Source organism: Pongo abelii, chromosome X (genome assembly GCF_028885655.2).
Source record: "Pongo abelii isolate AG06213 chromosome X, NHGRI_mPonAbe1-v2.0_pri, whole genome shotgun sequence".
Taxonomy (NCBI): domain Eukaryota; kingdom Metazoa; phylum Chordata; class Mammalia; order Primates; family Hominidae; genus Pongo; species Pongo abelii.
In genome coordinates, this window is record NC_072008.2 from 133,032,159 (window position 1) to 133,054,593 (window position 22,435).

The window sequence follows — 22,435 nt, forward strand, 5'->3', positions numbered from 1 at the left end:
AAGCAAAAATAACAATGCTGGAGGCATTATAATATCTGACTTCAAACTACACTACAAGGCTATAGTAATGAAAACAACATGGTACTAGTACAAAAACATACATACAGGCCAATGAAACAGAATAGAGAACTCAGAAATAAGACCACACACCTATAACCATCTGATCTTCAGCAAACCTGACAAAAACAAGCAATGGGGTAAGGGTTCCCTGTTTAATAAATGGTGCTGGGAGAACTGGCTAGCCATGTGCAGAAAATTAAAACTGGACCTGTTCCTTACCCCTTATACAAAAATTAACTCAATATGAATGAAAGACTTAAACCCAAAACTATAAAAATCCTAGCAGAAAATCTAGACAATACCATTCAGGACATAGGCAATGGCAAAGATTTTATGACGAATATGCCAAAAGCAATAGCAACAAAAGCAAAAATTGATAAATGGGATCTCATTGAACTAAAGAGCTTGTGCAGAGCAAAATAAACTATCTTCAGAGTGAACAGACCACCTACAGAATGGGAGAATGTTTTTTTTCTATCTATCCATCTGACAAAGGTCTAATATCCAGAGTCTACAAGAAACGTAAGGAAATTTACAAGAAAAAAATAACCATTAAAAAGTGGACCAAGAGCATGAACAGTCACTTCTTAAAAGAAGACATTCATAAGGCCAACAAACATGAAAAAAAGCTCAACATAACTGATCATCAGAGAAAAGTAAATCAAAACCACAATGAGATACCATGTTATGCCAGTCAGAATGGCAATTATTAAAAAGTCAAGAAACAGCAGATGCTGGTGAGATTGCCGAGAAAAAGGAATACTTTTACACTGTTGGTGGGAGTGTAAATCAGTTCAACCATTGTGAGAGACAGTGTGGTGATTCCTCAAAGACCTAGAGGCAGAAATACCATTTGACCCAGCAATCCCATTACTTGGTATATACCCAAAGAATATAAATTATTCTATTATAAAGATACATGCATGCGCGTGTTCATTCCAACAGTATTCACAATAGCAAAGACATGAAATCAATCCAAATGCCCATCAAAGATAGAGTAGATAAAGAAAATATGGTACATTTACACCATGGAATATTATGCAGGCATAAAAAGGAACAAGATCATGTCCTTTGCAGAGACATGTATAGAGCTGGAAGCCATCATCCTCAGCAAACTAATGCAGGAACAGAAAGTCAAACACCACATGTTCTCACTTATAAGTTAGAGCTCAACAATGAGAATATATGGACACATGGCAAGGAACAGCACACACTGGAGCCTGTTCACTGGGACTGGGGAAGGAAGACCATCAGGAAGAATAGCTAATGGATGCTGGGCTTAATGCCTTAGTGATAGGTTGATCTGTGCAGCAAACCACCATGGCACACCATTACTTATATAACAAACCTGCACGTGTACCCCAAAATTTTAAAAAGTTGAAGGAAAAAAACAAACTAAAAACCAAACAAAAAAAGAAATGTAAATGGCCATCAACATTTCTTATAAATAACATTTTTTTCAGTTGGCTTTATATGTAATTTGAATTTGCATTTTAACTCTTGTTCATTAACTCTAGCTTCTAATAAATTTTTAAAGCCAAATTTCTGAGTAATTGATTTATTTTAAAAAATCAGGATGGTTTTCATGAGTTAAACAAAGCTTATTTTTTTATTTGAGGGAAAGCAGAAAATTATCAAACACTAACTAGTAAACTGTTTTGTACTTGTACCTAATACAGTTCTGAAGTCTTTACATTTATTAATTCATTTACTACTGACAACAAACTATAATTAGGCACCATCATTACTGTGGCAGTTTTAAAATATGTCCACAAATTCTTTGATATTTGTTCCTATAAGAGATGGAGTTCAATTCTTTTCCCCTTGTGCATAATCTAAATTTAGTGATTCACTAATAATGAATAAAGTAAGACAGAAATGACACATCTGAGGTTAGATTAAAAAAAAAAAAGCATTGTGACTTCTCCTTTGTTATTTCTCTCTTTGAACATTCATTCTGGGGTAAGTTAACTGTCATGGCATGAGGACAGTCAAGTTTCCCTTAGGAGAATCCCAGGTGATAAAGTACTGAGGACTCTTGCCAATTACTATGTGATTGTGTATGAAAACGGATCCTGCAGGCCCAGTCAAGCCTGCAGATGACTGTAGCCTCAACCTTTATCTTGATTTCAATCTCAAGAGTAAAGTGAACAGCTTGCCTCAATTTGCTCAGGACTTTCTTGTGTTTTAGCACTGAAACTCCTGCATTCCAGGCATCCAGTTTGCATGACCAACTTTTTCCAGTTTAGCAAGGAGTATCCCAGTTCTAAAACTGAAAGCCCACATTGTTGTAACTCCTTCAGTCCCAGGAACACCAGGAGAGTTGGTCAGCTTTTCATGAGGAATCTTGAGCGAAAATCACACAGCTAAGCTGCTCCCAAATTCCTAACCCATAAAATGTGTGATATTATAAATGCTGATTGTTTTATACTACTATGGTTTGGGGTAACTTTTACATAGCAACAAATAACCAATCCTGTATCCATTTTACTGTTGAGGATCAGAGGTACACATTACATATTCAGAAACATTCCCAATTATATAGTTGCTTAGCTTCAATATTTAGTATAAACATGCATGATACTTTATGTGAGTGTGGATGAGCTACTAGGAAATCATGTCTGTTAAAGTGATATGAAATTTTAAAAATATAAACCATTGATAATTCAGTCCTCAGCAAAGGCCTGGGATTTCAAAGAGAACAAACAGTATCGGTTTGTTAAACCTTCTGATATCATCAGCCTTTACTACTCAGGAAGTGTATTAATTAGCACAACTTTGAATAAAATAAGATAGTTTGCTCTCTCCAAGTCATCAATATTTTGAATAACTTACTCCACTCAACAGCTTGTGTCTTCCTTAAGACTACTCATGCAACAAGTTACCTATATTTGTGTTTAACGCAATTAAGCTTTCATAATAAGCCTTATTTTCCTGTATTTGGAATAAACAATTACACATACTCAAAGTAGATGCAGATTTTAGCAGATATTATGTCTTAAAGTAGCCCAATAATGAAGGTTTCACTTGCAACAATAGCATTTATTGCATTGCTTCTATTCTTTTATGTTATATATAGGGCTAAAGCCAGAGGCCTTCTAGCACTCAAAGAAATGAGAAAAGCAGCTGCCTTTTAAAATTATGTAGCTGGAAAACTGAAAGTTGAGCATTTCATACTCTCTCTGTGTGAAAGTTAGATCTGCATTTAAAATTCACTTGTTTTGAATAAGCGATAGAAAAATCTAGTTCACACTTGAATCAGTTAGAAAATACAAAAATTAATGAAGTTTATTTAGTTTAAATATATATTTTCAGGTAAATGTAATAGCTTTAAGGCTAGATTAAATTGAGCTTGGATGTAAAGTTAATGACTTCGGGCTTTGAGTTGAAGTCCAGCAATTCCTCAGTCTTGCCTGCTCTTCAGAATGACCTAGGAGCTTCAAAAATAAATAATCCAGTACTCTAACCCAGACTCATAATTCTGAATAGCCGAGGTAGCGATTTTTTTGCTTTGTTTTAGATTTTTATAGTAACATGATTTAGATTTGATTTTGATTTAGATTTATAGTAACATGATGGAAGTGGTGAAAGTGTTTTAGGAAAATAATTTTAGGCCAATTGTATAAGATGAATTGAAGTGAAGATAGAGTAGGGAGGGAGGAGGCTCTTGAGAGGCAGTGGCAATTCCAGTAAGGGGTTTTTGAGATGGTCTTAAGTATTAGATTGCATGTGCCAAGATTAGAATAGTGGTAATGGTGACGGAAAAGCATGCTACTAGTATCAGACATTTCCACATGTTTGTTTCTCACAGCTATTTTTGGTTTGGTTTTATCTTCTCTGGTGTGTTCTTCCTTTAAAGGCCAGATAATGTTAAATTTACGTCTATATTGAATAAACCACAAGAAATTTGAAGTTAGAAATGTCATCCCATCAGCCTGGGTTCTGCTTTGAAGAGCGTTCAGTCAAAAAAGAAAAAAAGAAATCGTAAACTTCCTCTGAGATTTTATTTGATCCTCAACTCTTACTCTTCCCACCAAAGAAAAATAAGTTAAAAAGGGAGGGAAATTATCAACGAATGCTTTCTGCAAACCACCAATGCCCAAACAGACAGGAGAAGATAAGCAAAGTCAAGAGAGAAAAGCCTCAAATAAGAGTAGTCATATGTACAAAATAATATTACATATCATTCCTGGAGCTGGAGGTATATTATGAAAGCATTCTCATTTCATCAGAACAGGAGCAAGCAGCCCCAGATCACCTATGGAGTTCTCTTTATGCATGTTGATAATGGGTGACAACTTGCTATTCTCTGTATTCAATCAGATATTCTTGGCAAGTGCTCTTTGTACTCAGCCCAATCCTGAACAGTCTTGTCCACATGTCAACTAAGGAGATATTTTGATATACAAAAAAAAATTATCTACCAAAAACAAATAGAATGTATAATTTACTGGAAACAATGATGCACCATAAGTCAAAGTTGTTTTTGTTTTGTTTTCCACAAAACTAGCTATTTGATATTATTAGTAATACCATTTCCCTGCTTTTGAATGACTACCTGAACTTCTATGGTGTGTTCAGAATAAATATCCAGGTGAAAGTTAGCTAGATGTATCAGTTGTGGAAAGGATATCTAGAACACTGCTCACCCAGAGGAAAGTTGAAACATCTTTTGTGGTTTAGGAAGAAAGGGTATATAATATTAACATTAACCTTTGTGTAATTTTGCACTGGATTTTCTTGCATATTTGTTCTTATGTTCAGAAAGTTACTACAGCATTTACATTTATGAATCAGTTGCAGTGATTTTAATAATAGTGAAAGCAATGTTAATAGCAATGGTAATAGTGTCAGGTTATTAAAAACTTATTTTCTGCCAGCTAGCTTTAGTATTTACATAAACTGTGTGAGAACACAGAGTTTTGTCTGGTTCTTGCTATAATCTCAATGCCTACAACTGTGCCTGGGGCCGCATTATAGGCTCCATAAATATTGCTTGAATAAATAACCATCTACTATGTGCTCAGTATTGTACTGAGTGCTGGGAATAAAAAAGTAAACAAGAGAAATAAAGTGTCTGCTTTCATGGAGTGTACAATCTAGCATATTGGTTTCCTCTTGAGTATATGTAGATAAATGAGAAAAATGTACAGGAATGGTTTTAAAACTTGTGTATTTTATCTTTTTAAAAAATTTGTTCATTATGTGTTTCTCCCCCATTAGATTACAAGTTATATGTGGACTGGGACCTCGTCCATCTTATTCATCAAGTTTCCTTATGCATAGAACAGTATCCTGCATATGATACTCAATAAATAGTAGTTGGATGAATGACTTCTAAACTTCTGATAATTCTACCTAAACTGGGTTTAGGTCATTTCCTGGACATTTATTAACTTAGGAAAGAGATGAAGATATATTAAAGCCAGAGTCAAAAATTTTCTGAATAAAAATTAATCACAAAAAAGTGTTGAAAGATAGGAGGGAGAATTCAATATAGATAATTGTTTAAAGTGATTGGAAATGATAAGATTATAGAAATGGAGAACAGATTAGAGAGTTCTGGGTGTTGGGGCAAGGTGAGTTGCAGAAAAGTGGGTGTAGCTATAATAATGACACTCAGGGGATCCTTGTGACAATGGAATTGTTCTGGATCTTGACTATTTCAATGTCAATATCCTAGTTGTGATATAGTAATGAAGGTGTTGCCATTGGGAGAAACTGATTAAACAAACATGAGACATTCCTGTATTATTTCATATCACTGCAAGTGAGTCTACAATTGTCTCAAAAGTAAATAGTTAGAATTCACTGAAAACGAGTTAGAAGCAATTCACAAGAAAAAATTTAGTTCTTTCAATGTACAAAAATCAGTAGCAATTCTATACACCAACAAGTGTTCAAGCTGATAGCGAAATCTAGAAGACAACCCCATTTACAATAGCCACGAAACAAATAATATACCTAGGAATGCATTTAACCAAGATGGTAAAAGACCTGTACAAGAAGAACTACAAAACATTGGTGAAAATTAGAAATGACGCAAACAAATGGAAAAACACTCCATGATCAAAGATTGGAAGTATCAATATCATTAAAATAGCCATATTTCCCAAAGCAATCCATAGATTAAGTGCTACTCCTATCAAACTACCAACATCATTTTTTTACAGATTTAGAAAAACAATTCTAAATTCATATGGAACCAAAAAAATAGCCCAAATAGCCAAAACAATCCTAAGCAAAAAGAACACAGCCAGAGGCATCACATTATCTGACTTCAAATGATATTATTAGTCTACAGTAAAAAAAAAAAAAAAAGCATGGTACTGCTATAAAAACAGATGCATATACTAGTGGAACAGAATAGAGTACTCAGAAATAAAGCTGCACACCTACAATCATCTTTGAAAAACTTGACCAAAATTAGCAACGGGGAAGGACTCTCTATTCAATAAATGGTGCTGGGATAGTTGTCTGACCATATGCAAAAGAATGAAACTGGGACCCTACCTTTCACTATAAAAATTAACTGAAGATAAATTAAAGATGTAAATGTAAGACCTCAAACTATAACAAATCCTAGAAGAAACCCTAGGAAATACTCTTCTCAGCATCAACCTTGGCAAAGTGTTTATGGCTAAATCCTCAAAAGCAATCACAACAAAAACAAAAATTGACAAATTAGCTGTTCAGAAGCTCTATAGCTAACTAAGAGATGTTTAGCTTACTAAGCTAAAGAGCTTCTGCAAAGCAAAATAAACAATCAACAGAGTAAACAGACAACCTACAGAATGGGAGACAATATTTGCAAACTATGCATTTGACAAAGGTCTAATATCCAGACTCTATAAGAAACTTAAATAACTCCACCGGCAAAGAACAAATAACCCTATCAAAAGTGGGCAAACACATGAACAGACACTTCTCAGAAGACATGCAAGTGGCTAATGAAAATTTAAAAATGCTCAACATCATTAATCATCAGAGAAAAATAAATCAACAAGATAACATCCACACCAGCCAGAATGGCTATTACTAAAAAGTCAAAAAATAACAGTTGCTAGCCAGCCTGCAGAAAAAAAGAAATGCGTATACACTGTTAGGAATGTGCATTAGTTCAGCCATTGTGGAAAACATTTTGGTGATTTCTCAAAGAACTTTAAAACAGAATGACCATTCCACCCAGCAATCCCATTACTGGGTGTATACCAAAGGGAAAATAAATTATTCTACCAAAAAGACACATACACTCATATTTTCATCTCAATAGCAAAGACATGGACTAAATTTCAGTGACCATAAATGGGAGATTGGATAAAAGAAATGCTGTACATATACACCAGGGAATATTATACAGCCTCAACAAGAATGAAATCATGCCCTTTGCAGCAACATGGAGGCAACTAGAGGTCATTATCCTAAGCAAATTAACACAAGAACAGAAAACCAAATACTGTATGTTCTCATTTATAAGCGGGAGCTAACCATTGGGTTTTCATGGATATAAAGACGGGAATAATGGAAACTGTGAACTATTAGAGGGGAGAGGAAAGAAGGGAGAAAAGAGCTGAAAAACTACCTATTGGGTACTATGCTCACTACCTGGGTGATGGGATCATTTGTTCTCCAAACCTCAGCATTGAGCAATATTATCATTTAACAAACTTAAGCATGTAGCCCCTGAATCTGAAATAAAAGTTGCAAAAATAACTACCAGTTCTTTTTAAAAATTTTTTTAAAATGAGACAAAAGTTTTGCTCACCCATAGCATGCTTCACTTCTAACTTTATTTTCAAAGGATTGATAGAGACATCTTAGAAGCTCAAGCCAGTAATTACTGACAAAAGATAAAGTGGTGTACTACTTAAATATGTGTTTTACCCATCTCTATTGCCATAAAAATATTTCAAAAATCCAAAATGTCATGTTTTCAAGTTATTCTCAAAGCCGCTGGCAGTTGTAGCTGTTTGTAACATTGATTCTCAGTCTGAAGTCTTTGCTAAACAACTTGAACATGGTTCTGGGATTTGGCATGTAGGTCTGTTAGCTCTTTTCAATGATTTTGGATGACATCCAAGCCAACTCATAAATGTAATATTCAGAACATACTCCTTTTTTTCTCCAGCCTTCTAGTAGCACATAAGTCACGTTTGTGCGGGTATGTCTGGATTCTTCCTACCTCTCCTCATTTTAAACAAGAAGGCAAGTCAAAAATACTGTATGTCCTCTGGATCAACACTTATATGAGAATTCTGTGGAAAAGGAATACAGTTTTTAAAATCATAGCCTGGTACATAGATCTCCCAGCATTGCAGTCTTCAACTCCAGAGCAGCAACCTTTTGTGTGTGTTTGGTATCATAGGAAAATAATACTTTACAAATATAAATATCTATCATATCTTGTACCAATGTTGAGTCCAAACTGGCCACTCTATTGAAATCTTATATAAAAGTTATAAACTAAATTCTCAAGCTCGTGTTTTATTTTTTTCATGAGATTAACTCACATAAGTGACAACATAATTATACACACAAAGTGGTCACTGTAAATAGAGTGCGTGTGAAAGACATTTTAACTCAGGAAACCTTTGTGAAACTGTCATATTTGATAAATGTTTAAATATAATCTTGTTATGCTATTTAAAAGCTTCTGTTTATAAATTTGTTATACACACTTATAAAAGTGTGCATGTTAATGATTGCTAAGCTGCTTCAACCTCATTAAATTCAGAATTCTTTTCCAATTGGTACGAACATAGCATATTTCATAAATTTATAAACTAGTTATACTACCTGTAGTACAAATTAACCCCTTGATAATTGTGTTTTTCTTTTCATATAGCTGCTTGATAACCATTATTCTTAAACCTCCTTTTCCAAATATAAATATATTTATATTGAATATAAAAGTATGTAAAACACAGAAAAAGAAAAAAATGCAAAATCATAGGTAGTGCCATTAAGCAAGGACAGCTATTTAGCTTTTTAATTACTGCTATATACATTTATATACACATATTTTCTGTACATAATATTTTTTGCATTTTGATGAAATAGATTGGATTCACATTTCTTTTTGCTTTTCACTCCCTAGCTGTGCGACTTTTCGACAAGTCATTTAAGCTCTCTGTGCTTTAATCTTCTCATCCGTAAGATTAGAAAAATATCATCTACTTCTCCATATAATCGTGAAGATTAAATGAAATGATCCATGCCTGGCTTTGAGTAAGAACTCAATGAATACTTAGCTGCTATTACCACTGGTACTACTAATAATACCATCACCAGTACCACCACCACCACTACTATGTGCTTTTGTGTTCCGCAATTATTTCCTTTAAAGTTATTATAACAAACATTTCCCCAGTTTATCAGGAACTTTGTATGAACAATTTGAGGGCTACATACAGATGTATTTAATTTGCTTTAGCATTCTTGCTTGTATCTTTTATAAACAACACTTTGATGAACCTCTTTGGACATAAAACATTTAAAGGTTTTTTATTTTTAAAATAATCCATAACCCATTCCATCTAGTGGCGGTCTCAATTGCTTTAATTCATTGCTGAGTTATATAGATTATATGGATTTTTGTTATCTGACCTCGGAAACTATATTATTTTTATATAGGAAAAGCAATTCTACATTTCAATTACTAAAGTAAACAATGCCTTTGGAAACTAATTACTTTATAAAGTGGTGATTGCTTACAGGTATGAGTTTTATCTTCATGTTTGCACATACATGTGTATCATTCTATTTATCTATATCAATAAGTATCTATTTATCTGTCTATATCTCTATTCACACACGCATCTTCAGTCTTATACGAAGGCCACTCCATAGTTACTGGCAGATGGATTATGTCTAAAATATCGAAGAAAAATCTTTAATATTTTAAATCTATCTCACTATTCACAGGTATTTTATGTTGTTAGATGTAATTTTGGAACTGGGCCACAGCTGGCAGCAGTGATGGAAAGAAACAATGAAAAGAAAGCAATTGGTCAAGCTACTAATGAACTGATTTGACACAGTGTTTAGCACACAGAGTTCATTATAAACCTGTAGATGACAGATATTTTAAAATTCTATGTGACAGTACTAAGCAGGAAAATAAAGCAGTGTTTGTAGTTGATATTGCAAAATCATCTACAATAATAAAAGGGTCAAATATACTTTGTAAAACTACATATCTCTTAATGAACCAAGAATACATAGGTAAACTAGAAGTTTAATAATATAGCCAAAACTCTTACCAGAAGGAAAAATATTTGAAAAATGGTTTATAGCATCTTAAAAATATAAACATTAGAAATATATCAAGACTCTCTTAATTTGAATGAGTTATTTAACATTTATTATTATAGATATAGGAAGAGAAAATAATTACTTTAAACTGGAGAGGGTAAATGGTCTCACTAAGATATAAAAGTTTCAAAACGTAAATTGTGTGGAGTCTTCTAGACTTCAAATTTTAAAAAGGAATAAAGAAAGTGATTCTCACAGTATTCAAAAATCATCCCATAAAAAGATTCCAACAAAATTTCCTGTTAATTGTAGTAAAATTACAAGAGTTCCATAACTTCATGCCACAGTATGTCAGGAAGGGCTGCCAACGCAGAGAAACTCAGAAGACTCCTAGAAATACAGCTAGAAAGAAAGTCAGTGTTTTTGAATATCAAAGAGACAGAGTTAAAATTGCCAACATGTGTGACATTTCCTGAAGCGCAAAAGCAAATTCTGTTGTTTAGAAAGGCAAACATAGTCATTCAAAGAGTACTTTTCTGTACTCCCTGTATTCAATTAGGCATAAACAGAAGCCAAACAGATTGAAACATTAAACAACAAGCAGTCTATGGTTAGTTTCAGAGAAGTAAAATGTTAATGTTAAACACCTCACATACGACACTGTTTCATAAACAAATGATCACTTCTCTAGCCCCTCCTCCATATAAACGCCTATCAATTTCTGGTCTATGAAGACTTAGTTTATTCAAAGATAAGTAATCACCAATCAGGAACCAGCAGCAGATATATATAAATACACCATAAGGCAGCTATAAAAATAGGAACAGAAAAAAGCAAATGATAGGCAGGAACAGGTGGAGCAAGATGGCAGAATAGAAAGCTCCACCAATTGTCCTCCCTTCAAAGACACCAATTTCACAAGCATCTGCACGGAAAAGGTCACCTTCATAAGACCCCCAAATCAGGTGAGTACTCACAGTACCTAGTTTTAACTTCATATCGCTAAAAGAGGCACTGAAGAGATATAAAAAACAGTCCTGAGTATCCAAAACCATGCCTCCCCCACTGCTCGCAGCAGCTGTGAGCTGCGGAAAGCCTCTCTAGGCACTGGCGAAGAGAGAGCACAGCAATTGTGAGACATTAAACTCTGTACAGTTCTGTTAGAGCAGAAAGGAACCTGGACCCACCTCAGCTGGCACCCACCCACAGAGGGAGCACTTAAACCAGCCCTAGCCAGAGGGAAATCACTGCAACTGCTAGAACTTGGGACCTGCAAGCCTTCCCAATGCAGGCTAAAGTGTTCAGGATCTCTACATAAATGTGAAAGGCAGTCTAGGACACAAGAACTGCAGCTCTTATGCAGATGCTAGCACTGAAATAGGTACAGAGCCAGTGGACTAAGAGAGGAGCAATCTACTGAGATGACAGCAGAGGCAGCAAAGAGAGTGCTGATATCACCCCTCCCCTAAACCCAAGCTGCACAGCTCACAGCTCCAAAAGACACCCCTTTCTTCTGCCTGAGGAGAGTAGAGGGAAGAGTGGTGAGAATTTTGTCTTGCACCTAGGATAACAGCCCAGTCACAGCAGGATAAGGCACTGGTCAGAATCATGAGGCCCCTGTTCCAGGCCCTAGCTTTCAGATGACATTTCTAGATACACACTGCGCCAGAAAGGAACCAACTGCCTTGAAGGAAAGGACTCAGTCCTTGCAGCATTCATCACCTGCTAAATGCAGTGCCTTTGTGTCCTATATAACCAGCAGTGATACCCCAGTACTACATTGAGGGCCTTGGTGAGCCTGAGACTAGTTGGCTTCAGGTGAGACTCAGCACATTATCAGATGTGGTGGCTATGGGGAAAAACTCCTTCTGATTGAGAAAAGCAGAGAAAAAAGTAAAGGCCTTACACCTCAGGTACCAACACTGCCACAGGCAGGTAGAGCACCAACTGGGATCTTGGGGTCCCTGATTCCAGGATTTGACTCTCAGATGGCATTTCTGGACCTGCCCTGGGTCAGAGGGGAGCCCACTGCCCAGGATAGGCAGCATTCACCACTAGCCAACTTAAGAGACCTTAGGCCTTAAGGCAACTTCAGTAGTATTCTGGCAGTACTCCTCTTGGCCAAGGGTGGTGGTAGCTATGGGGTAAGCCTCCTCTCCCTCTGGAAAGCAGAGAAATAGAGGGAAGGACTGCTTCTTGTAATTGAGTGCCAGCTCAGCCACAGTAAAATAGAACACCAGGTAGACTTCTCAGGTTTTTGACTCTATTCCCTGACTCCTGGAACAGCACTTCTGGACCTACCAGGGGAATGGGGGACCTCATTGCCCTGAATGGAAGGACAACAGGCCTGGCTGGCTTTGCCACCTGTTGACTGTAGAGGCCCAGAGCCTTGAACAAATACAGGCAGTAGCCAGGGAGTGGTCACAGCAGGCCTTGGACAAGACCCAGTGCTGTGCTGAGTTCAGTCTAACCCAGCACAGTCATAAGCGAAGTGGCCACAGGGGTACTTGTGTCACTCCACCCCCAGCTTTCAGTGACTCAGAACAGAGAGAGAGACTCTGTTTGTTTTGGAGAAAGTAAGAAGAGAACAAAAGTCTCTGCCTGGTAATCCAGAGAATTCTTCTAGATATTGTCAAACACCATCAAGAAGTTACCTCTATGAGTCTGTAAGAACCACAGTATTGCTGGGCTCAGTGTGCTCCCTAAAGCAGAAACAGTGTAGATTACAACAACCAAGTCCTTTCTAATATCTGGAAAGTCTTCCCAAGAATAATGGCTACAATAAGGCCAGACAGTGAAGACTACAATAAATGCCTCATTCTTCAGTGTCCAGAAACTGAAGAACATCCATTAGCATCAACATCATCCAGGAAAACATGGCCTCACCAAAGGAACTAAATAACACACCATTGACCAGTCCTGGAGAAACAGAGATATATGACCAAAAAGCCAGAGAATTCAAAAGAGTTATGTTGCAGAAACTCAAAGAAATTCAAGATAACAAACAGAAGGAATTCAGAATTCTATCATACAAATTTAACAAAGGGATTCAAATAATTAAAAAGAATCAAGCAGAAATTCTGGAACTGAAAAATGCAATTGGCATGCTGAAGAATGCATCAGACAACTTTAATAGCAGAATGGATCAAGCAGAAGAAGAATTAGTGAGCTTGAAGACAGGCTATTTGAGAATACACAGTCAGAGTAGACAAAAGTAAAAAGAATAAAAAACAATGAAGCACATCTATAGGATTTAGAAAACAGCCTCAAAAGGGAAAATCCAAGCATAATTGGTATGAAAGAGGAGATAAAGAAAAAGGCTAGAAGGTTTATTCAAAAGGATGACAGAAAACTTCCTAAAGCTAGAGAAAGCTATCAATGTTCAAGTACAAGAAGGCTATAGAATACCAAACAGATTTTTCCCAAAGAAGACCACCTCAAGGTATTTAATAATCTAACTTCCAAAGATCAAGGATAAAGAAAGAATCCTAAAAGCAACAAGAGAGAAGAAACAAATAACATACAATGCAGCTCCAATACATTGGGCAGCAGACTTTTCAATGGAAACCTTATAGGCCAGAAGAGAGTGGCATGGCATATTTAAAGTGCTGAAGTAAAAACAAACAAACAACAACAACTAAACAACCTTTCACCCTAGAATAGTATACCCAGTGAAAATATCCTCCAAGCATGAAAGATAAATATAGACTTTTCCACACAAACAAAAGTTGAGGGATTTCATCAATACCAGACCCATTCTCCCAGAAATGCTAAAGGGAGTACTTCAGTCAAAAAGAAAAGAACATTAATGAACAATAAGAAATCATCTGGAAATACAAACTCTCCAATCAAAAGACATAGACTGGCTGAATGGATGAAAAAATAAGACCCATATACCTGTGGCCTACAAGAAACACCCTCGCCTATGAAGATACACATAGACTCAAAATAAAGGGAAGAAGATAGATATTCCATGCCAATGGAAATCAAAAAAGAGCAGGAGTCACTATACTTATATTAGACAAAAGAGATTTTAAGAGACAAACTACTAGAAGAGAGAAAGGTCACTATATAATGATAAACGGGTCAATTCAGCAAGAGGATCTAATTTTAAATATATATGCACCCAACACTGGACAACACAGATATATAAAGAAAATTGTTAGACAGAGAGAAATATTAAAAAGAGAAATAGGCCACAATACGATAATAGCTGGAGCCTTTAATACTCCACTTTAAGCATTTGACAGATCTTCCAGACAGAAAACCAAAAGGGAAACCTGAGAGTTAATCTGCACTATAGAAAAAATAAATCTAATATATATTAACAGAACATTTCATCCCAAGGCTACAGAATACACATTCTTCTCAGCACATGGAACATTCTCAATGAAGAACCATATCTTAGGTCAAAAAACAAGTCTTAAAACATTTAAAAAATTGAAATAATATCAAGCATCTTCTCTGACCACAATGAAATAAAACTAGAAACTAGTAACATGAGAAACTTAGGAAGCTAAACAATTACATAAAGATTAAACAATATGCTTCTGAATGACCAGTGGGTTTGTAAAAAATTTAAGAAGAAAAATGAAGAATTTCTTAAAACAAATGATAATGGAAACACAACATACCAAAAGTCTGTGGAATACAGCAAAAGCAGTACCAAGAGGGAAGTTCATAGCTATAAGTGCCTACATCAAAAAAGAGAAAAAATTCAAATAAACAATCTAATGGTGCATCTTAAAGAACCATAAAAGCAAGAGCAACCCTTACCCAACATTGGTAGAATAAAAGAGGTAATAAATACTGGAGCACAAATTTTTAAAAATTGAAATAAAAAACCAATACAAAATCAATGAAACAAAAAGCTGTTTTTTTGAAAAGTTAAACAAAATGGACAAATCTTTAGGCAAACTAAGGGAAAAAATAGAGAAGATACAGATAAATAAAACCAGAAATGAAAAAGGAGACATTGCAGCTAATACTGCAGAAATTCAAAGGATTATTAGTGGCTACTATGAACAACTATATGTCAATACATTGGACAATCTAGAAGATGAGGTTAAAATTCTAAATACATAAAACCTAACAAGATCGAACCCGGAAGAAATCCAAAATCTGACCAGACCAATAAAGTAATGAGATTGATGCTGTAATAAAAATATCTTCCAGTAAAGAAAAGCCCACTACCTGATGGCTTCACTGCTGAATTCTACCAAACATTGAAAGAGGAACTAATACTGATCCTACTTACACTATTTAAAAATAGAAGAGGAATGAATACTTTCAAACTCATTCTATGAGGCCAGTATTAGCCTGATACTAAATGCAGACAAAGACACATCAACAAAAGAAAACCACAAGCCCATGTCTTTGATGAATATTGATGCAAAAATCCTCAACAAAATACCAGCAAACCAATTTAGACAATACATTAGAAAGATCATTCACTATGAGCAAGTGGTATTTATCCTTGAGACACCTCGACATATGCAAAACGTTCAATGTAATACATCATATAAACAGAACGAAGAATAAAAACCATATGATTATTTAAATTGATGCTGAAAAAGCACTTGATAAAATTCAACATCCCTTCATGATAAAAAGCCTAAAAAAACTGGATATAGAAGGAACCTACCTCACCATAACAAAAGCCATGTATGACGGACCTACAGCTAGTATCATATAGAATGGGGAAATTCTGAAAGCATTTCCTCTGAGATCTGGAACATGGCAAGAATGCCCACTGTCACCACCGTTATTCAACGTAGAACTGGATGCCCCAGCTATAGAAATCAGACAAGAGAAGGATATAAAGGGCATCCAATTTGGAAAGGAATAGTCAAATGATTCTTCTTTGCTGATGATATGCTCTTAAATTGGAAAAACCTAAAGGCGCCACAAGAAAGCAATTAAAACTGATAAACAAATTCAGTAAAGCTGCAGAATACAAAATCAACATACAAAAATCAGTAGCATTTCTATATGCCAACATGGAACAATGTGAAAAAGAAATAAAAATATAATCCCATTTATAATAGCCGCACATAAAATTAAGTACCCAGGAATTGACTTAACCATAGAAATGAGATCTTTATAATAAAAAAATTATAAAACACTGATAAAGAAATCGAAGCAGATACCAAAAAAATGAAAATATTGCATGTTCATGAATTGGAAGAATCAATACTGTTAAAATGTCCATGATAACCAAAGCCATCTACAGATTCAATGCAATCCCTATCAAAATACCAATGACATTCTTAACAGAAACAGAAAAAACTATCCTACAACATATATAGAACCACAAAAGACATGGAATAGCCAACGCTATGTTATGCAAAAAGAACAAAACTGTAGTAATCACATTACCTGACTTGAAATTTTACTACAGTGCTATAGTCACTACAACAACATGGTACTGGCATAAAAACAGACACATTGTCCAATGGAACTGACTAGGGAAAGCAGAAACAAATCCACACACCTATAGTGAACTCATTTTTGACAAAGGCGCCAGGTACATACACTGGGAATAAGGCAGTATTCAATAAACAGACCTGGGAAAACTTTATATTCATATGGAAAAGAAATAAACTAGACAACTATCTCATGCCACATACAAAAATAAAATCAAAATAGATTAAAGACTTTTAACACCTAAAACTATAAAACTACAACAAGAAAATCTTGGAGGAAATCTCTAGGACATTGGTCTTGCTAAAGATTTCTTGAGTAATACCCCATAAGCACAGGCAACCAAAGCAAACATGGACAAATGAGATCACATCAATTTAAAAACCTTCTGCACAGCAAAAGATATAATCAACAAAGTAAAATTGCTGGATCAAATGGTAGTTCTACATTTAGTTCTTCAAGGAATCTCTCTACTGTTTTCCATAGTAGTTGTACCAGTTTACATTCCTATCAGCAGTGTAAACACGTTCCCTTCTCACTACATGTATTCCAACATCTATTTTTTTTTCATTTTTAAATTATGGCCATTCATGCAGGAATAAGGTTTTATCTCATTGTGGTTTTAATTTGCAATTCACTGATAATTAGTGATGTTGACCATTTTTTGATGTTTGCTGGCCATTCATATATCTTCTTTTGAGAATGGTCTATTCATGTTTTTGCCCACTTTTTGATGGGATTATTTGTTTTATTTTTTCTTACTGAATTGTCTGAGTTCCCTGTAGATTCTGAATATTAGTCCCCTGTTGAATGCAAAGTTTGCTAATATATTTTGAGAATTGTTTATTCATGTTCTTTGCTCACTTTTGATGGGATTATTTGCTTTATCCTTGCTGATTTGTCCGAGTTCCTTGTAGATTCTGAATATTCGTCTTTTGTCAGATATTTAGTTTGGTAATATTTTCTTCCACTCTCTGTTGTTTTATGAATAAATAAGACACTTGCACATGCAGGTTTATAGCAGCACAATTCAAAATTGCAAAAATATGGAACCAATGTAAATGCCCATCAAACAATGAGTGAATAAAAAAATATTGTATATACACACCATAAAATAATACTCAGCCACAAAAAGGAATAAAATAATTGCATTTGCATCAACCTGGATAGAGATGGACACCATTACTCTAAGTGAAGTAACTAAAAAACAAAAAACCAAACATTGCATGTTCTCAGTTACAAGTGGGAGCTAAGCTATGAGAACTCAAGGGCATCAAAATGATATAGTGAACTTTGGGGACTCATGAGGAAGGGTGGGAGGGGGTGAGTGATAAAAGACCACACGTTGGGTACAGTGTACACTGCTCAGGTGACAGGTGCACCAAAATTTCAGAAATTACCACTAAAGAACTTATCCATGTAACCAGAAGCCACCTGTTCCCCAAAATATATTGAAATAAAATAAAATAAAATAAAAAAGTAGAGACAGCCCACAGCACAGAAGGAAACATTTGCAAACTACCCATTTGACAAAGGAATAATAACCAGAATATATCAGGACCTCAAACAACTTTATAGACAAAACACCTAATAATCCAACCAAAAAATGGGCAAATAATTTAAATAGACATTTCTCAAAATAAGACATACAAATGGCAAACAGACATATGAAAATGTGCTCCACAGCATTGATCATCAGAGAAATGCAAATCAAAACCACAATGAGTTATCATTGCACACCAGGTCAAATGGCTTATATCCAAAAGACAGGCAATAACAAATGTTGGCAAGGATTTGGAGAAAAGTGAAAGTTTGTACACTGTTGATGGGAATGTAATTGGTAAAACCACTATGAATAATAGTTTGGAGTTTCCACACAGGACTAAAAATTGAGCTAACACATCAACCAGCAATCCCACTAATGGGTATGTACTAAAAAGACAAGAAATCAGTATATCGAAGAGATATCTGCACTTCTATATTTGTTGGAGCACTATTTACAGTAGCTAAGATTTGGAAGCAACCTAAGTGCCCATTGACAGATGAATGGATAAAGAATGAGGTACATATACACAATGGAGTAATATGCAGTCATAAAAAAGAATGAAATTCTGTCTTTTGCAACAACATTGATGGAACTGGAGGTTATTATGTTAAGTGAAATAAGCCAGGCACAGAAAGACAAACATTGCATATTCCCACTTATTTATGGAATCTAAAAATCAAAACAATAGAACTCATGGACATAGAAGGATGGTTATCAGAGGCTGGGAAGGATAGTGGGGTGAAGGGATAGAGGTGGGGATGGTTAATGGGTACAAAAAATAGAAAGAATGAATAAGACCTACTATTTAATACTGCAATAGGGTGACTATAGTCAATAATAACGTAATTGTCTATTCTAAAATAATTTGAAGAATGTAATTGGATTGTTTGTAACTCAAAGGATAAATACTTGAGGGGATGGATACCCCATTCTCCATGATGTGCTTATTTCACATTGCATGTCTGCATCAAAGCATCTCATGGACTCCATAAATACATACATCTACTATGTACCCACTAAAATTTTTTAAAATATTAAAATAAAATACAAATGGTAGGCAAATAATGCTAATACAAATCCTGCGAAGTAAAAAATAACATAAATATTTTATTGTAAATTAAATTAATGCATTAAACAACTATATCTTTAAAATAGGATCTCAAAACGAAGATACAAGGTGTCAGAGAAGATATAGCAAGATGATATGAGATAAAACATGAGCCAGAAAAATTAAAAAAAAGTAAGAAAAAAAGTCACCTTATATTTGAAATATCATAAAGAAAAGTACAGTTGAAAACACAACAAGGAATATAGAAAAGAGAATTGATAAAAGTTTGTAACAAAAACATGAATATTAACAATGTCAGAAAGTTTTTAATTTGATTTAAATTTAATAGAAAACAACCAAGAGAGCCAACTTGTGCATATTTGCTGTCACTGAAGAAGAGAGTCAGATAAATGGAATGTAAAATCAATGTTTAAAATGATTATTTATAAATCCTTTCTGAAAATAAGAAAATGTTATGTATATACACTTTAGGACACTGTGAGTAACAAGGAAAAAAAAATTAACACAGCTATCAACACCAAACCACAAGCTAGTAAAGTTTCTAAGCTTCAAAAATAAAGCAAAATCCTTTGGATATCCTAACAAAATATGGGGAAAGAAACTTTGAAAACTGACAAATAAAAAAATCTATAAATTTATGAAATCCACTTCTATCTGTTCCATCACTGATAGATTCACTCTTGCATCTATCAGTGTATATGTGTCATGTGTATGTGATATTTCACCACAAAAACATGTGAAAGAGCTCTAATCAATTGGCTTAAAGAAAAAATAAGTGCTCAAATAAAATATTGCATTAGAAAAATAGAAGCTAGGTCGAACGCCTTTTAGTTCACATGACTTTAATAATCTTTGGTAAATAAAACTAGTTTCAAAATTCTTTTCAGTAATTTAAAATGATAAAGACATGTTATGTTAAATTTAAACCCAGGTTTCTCATTGGAAATTAGAGACTAAGAGCAGAATAGTAGTTAACATATGTAATTAAAACTATTCTACATATGGAATGCTAAAAGAAAGTAGGATTATTTTGGTAAAAGTTATAAAAACATGAGGATATGTTTTTTGGCTTAAAGAATAAGCAATTTTGTCTAATTTGGAGGCTATTTAAAGGTTGCTTCAAAATGAAAGAAAAAATGGTATAGATAAAACTAAATAGATAGAAAGAGAAAAGATAAAAAGGTGTGGAATGAGAAACATTTGATTCCTGTGTGGCCATGTAGTCACCCATAGCATGGAGCTGTAGCTATGCTGCATTCAGTTATTAAAGGTAACTGTTACCTGTAGAATTTAGAGATGGTTCAAACTCCTGGGGGATTGGTTCAATGGATGTATAAGGAGATAGAAACTAATAAGCAAAAAGCAAAATATTCAATCCTTTGGTTATTATCTATAACAGCTAAAATAAAAGTAAAAGAGAGTGCTGGGTTATGCCTTGAGGCTGGACCAACCTTAGGTGTGGATCTGTCTGAGTTCAGATCACTAGATTCAAAGCTACTCACAAAGGGGAAAATTATGTCAGGGACAAAAGAAAGTACCTCTGAGACCTGTGCTTACCAAGAAGGCAGTCAAAGTGGGGAAGGGGCAAAACCAAGTAACTATTGAGACTAGAGGATATGATATGAAGGAATTGTTCCATTTTGTAGATGGGTATCATCAGCTCACTGATAAACTTTTACTAAAATGGATTGTGAACATAATTAATTTGGGAACACTGTGTTAGATTTTAAATGCTATAGTGAGAGTATGTTTCCATTGATGCAGGACCCACAGCTCAATACTGAACAATTCCAAATAGATATATATGATCCGGACACACAGGAGGTTATTTCCAAGGGAACAGCCATCGTGGCGGACTGGATAAAACCACTGTAAGTTCTGTTTACTCTGAGAAGAGGGGCTATCCAACTCCCCCTAAAATTGCCAAGAACAGCACCCCAGATAAAGCAGCTGATATGCTTTACATGCAAGCCATGGGAGATTAGTTTTAGGATAAACAGGATATGCACCCAGGGAATAGGCCTGCTACCCAGGTCATGGTACATGCTATGGAAAAGGGGGCCCCTTTTCACTACTGCAAAACTGAATAACAGTTCAGAAAGGCTTCTCAAATTCACTGTCTCAACTTCCCCTTGTGGGTCTTTACAGATGTTAATGGAAACATTAGGTTAATTAACAAGAAGAACTTGAGGAAAACAAAAGGTAACAAGAACATAAGAATCAAAGGACTCATCCCAGGAAGGTAAAACATTTTAAATAGTTATTTTTAAAAATAAAGTAAGTTTTAAAAACATTGATGGGGTGATATTAAGAGAAAAAGGAAAGGAAGAGGTCATGGGACTCATCCCAGCAGGGTAGAAATTTTTAGATGGTTATTAAGAAATGGGATGAATAAAATGTGAATTGATGTGGTTAAAACAAAGGCCTTATATCCTCAAAGCCAAAAGCCAAAGTTGGGCAGACCACAAAGGTCCCCTGCTGGTCTGCTAACATTAAAGGATCTCAACCAAACCAATTTTTTTTTTATTTACTGCAGATTGGAGAAAAAATAAAATTAGAAGAAAAAGGTTATAATGAGAACACTAACAATTGCCTCAAGATAAGATTGACAAAAGGACCCAAATCCTTTGGCCCAACCCCCTCCTGGGAACTCAAATCCTTTTACACAAGAAAGGGTAAAATGGTCTGCAAGTAGAAATGGGAAGTTACTGGGACCAGAACATAAAAATGTAAGGGTTGATATGCTTATGAAATTTGAAATGTTTAAACAGACTAATATAAAATAGTTGTGTCTCCATTACCTAAATGCTTTCTGGGAATGAATATTATATATAACTAAAGGATGTTCTCTCTACCTACTACTATAAAACAGAAGGCTTGTAAATCTGCCCTTGAGCAATATTAATTGGACATGCTAAATGAGAACAAGTAAGATTGCCCAAGCCCACAGACTAGTGTAGAAACTGGAGTACGAGTTGGGACGAATTGTCCATCTAACAGGCTTTGTGAAGCGTTTACAGGGGCTTATGGCAAATGCCTGTGAGCACCTTGCAATAACAACTTTTGGGACTTTGCTCTAGAGA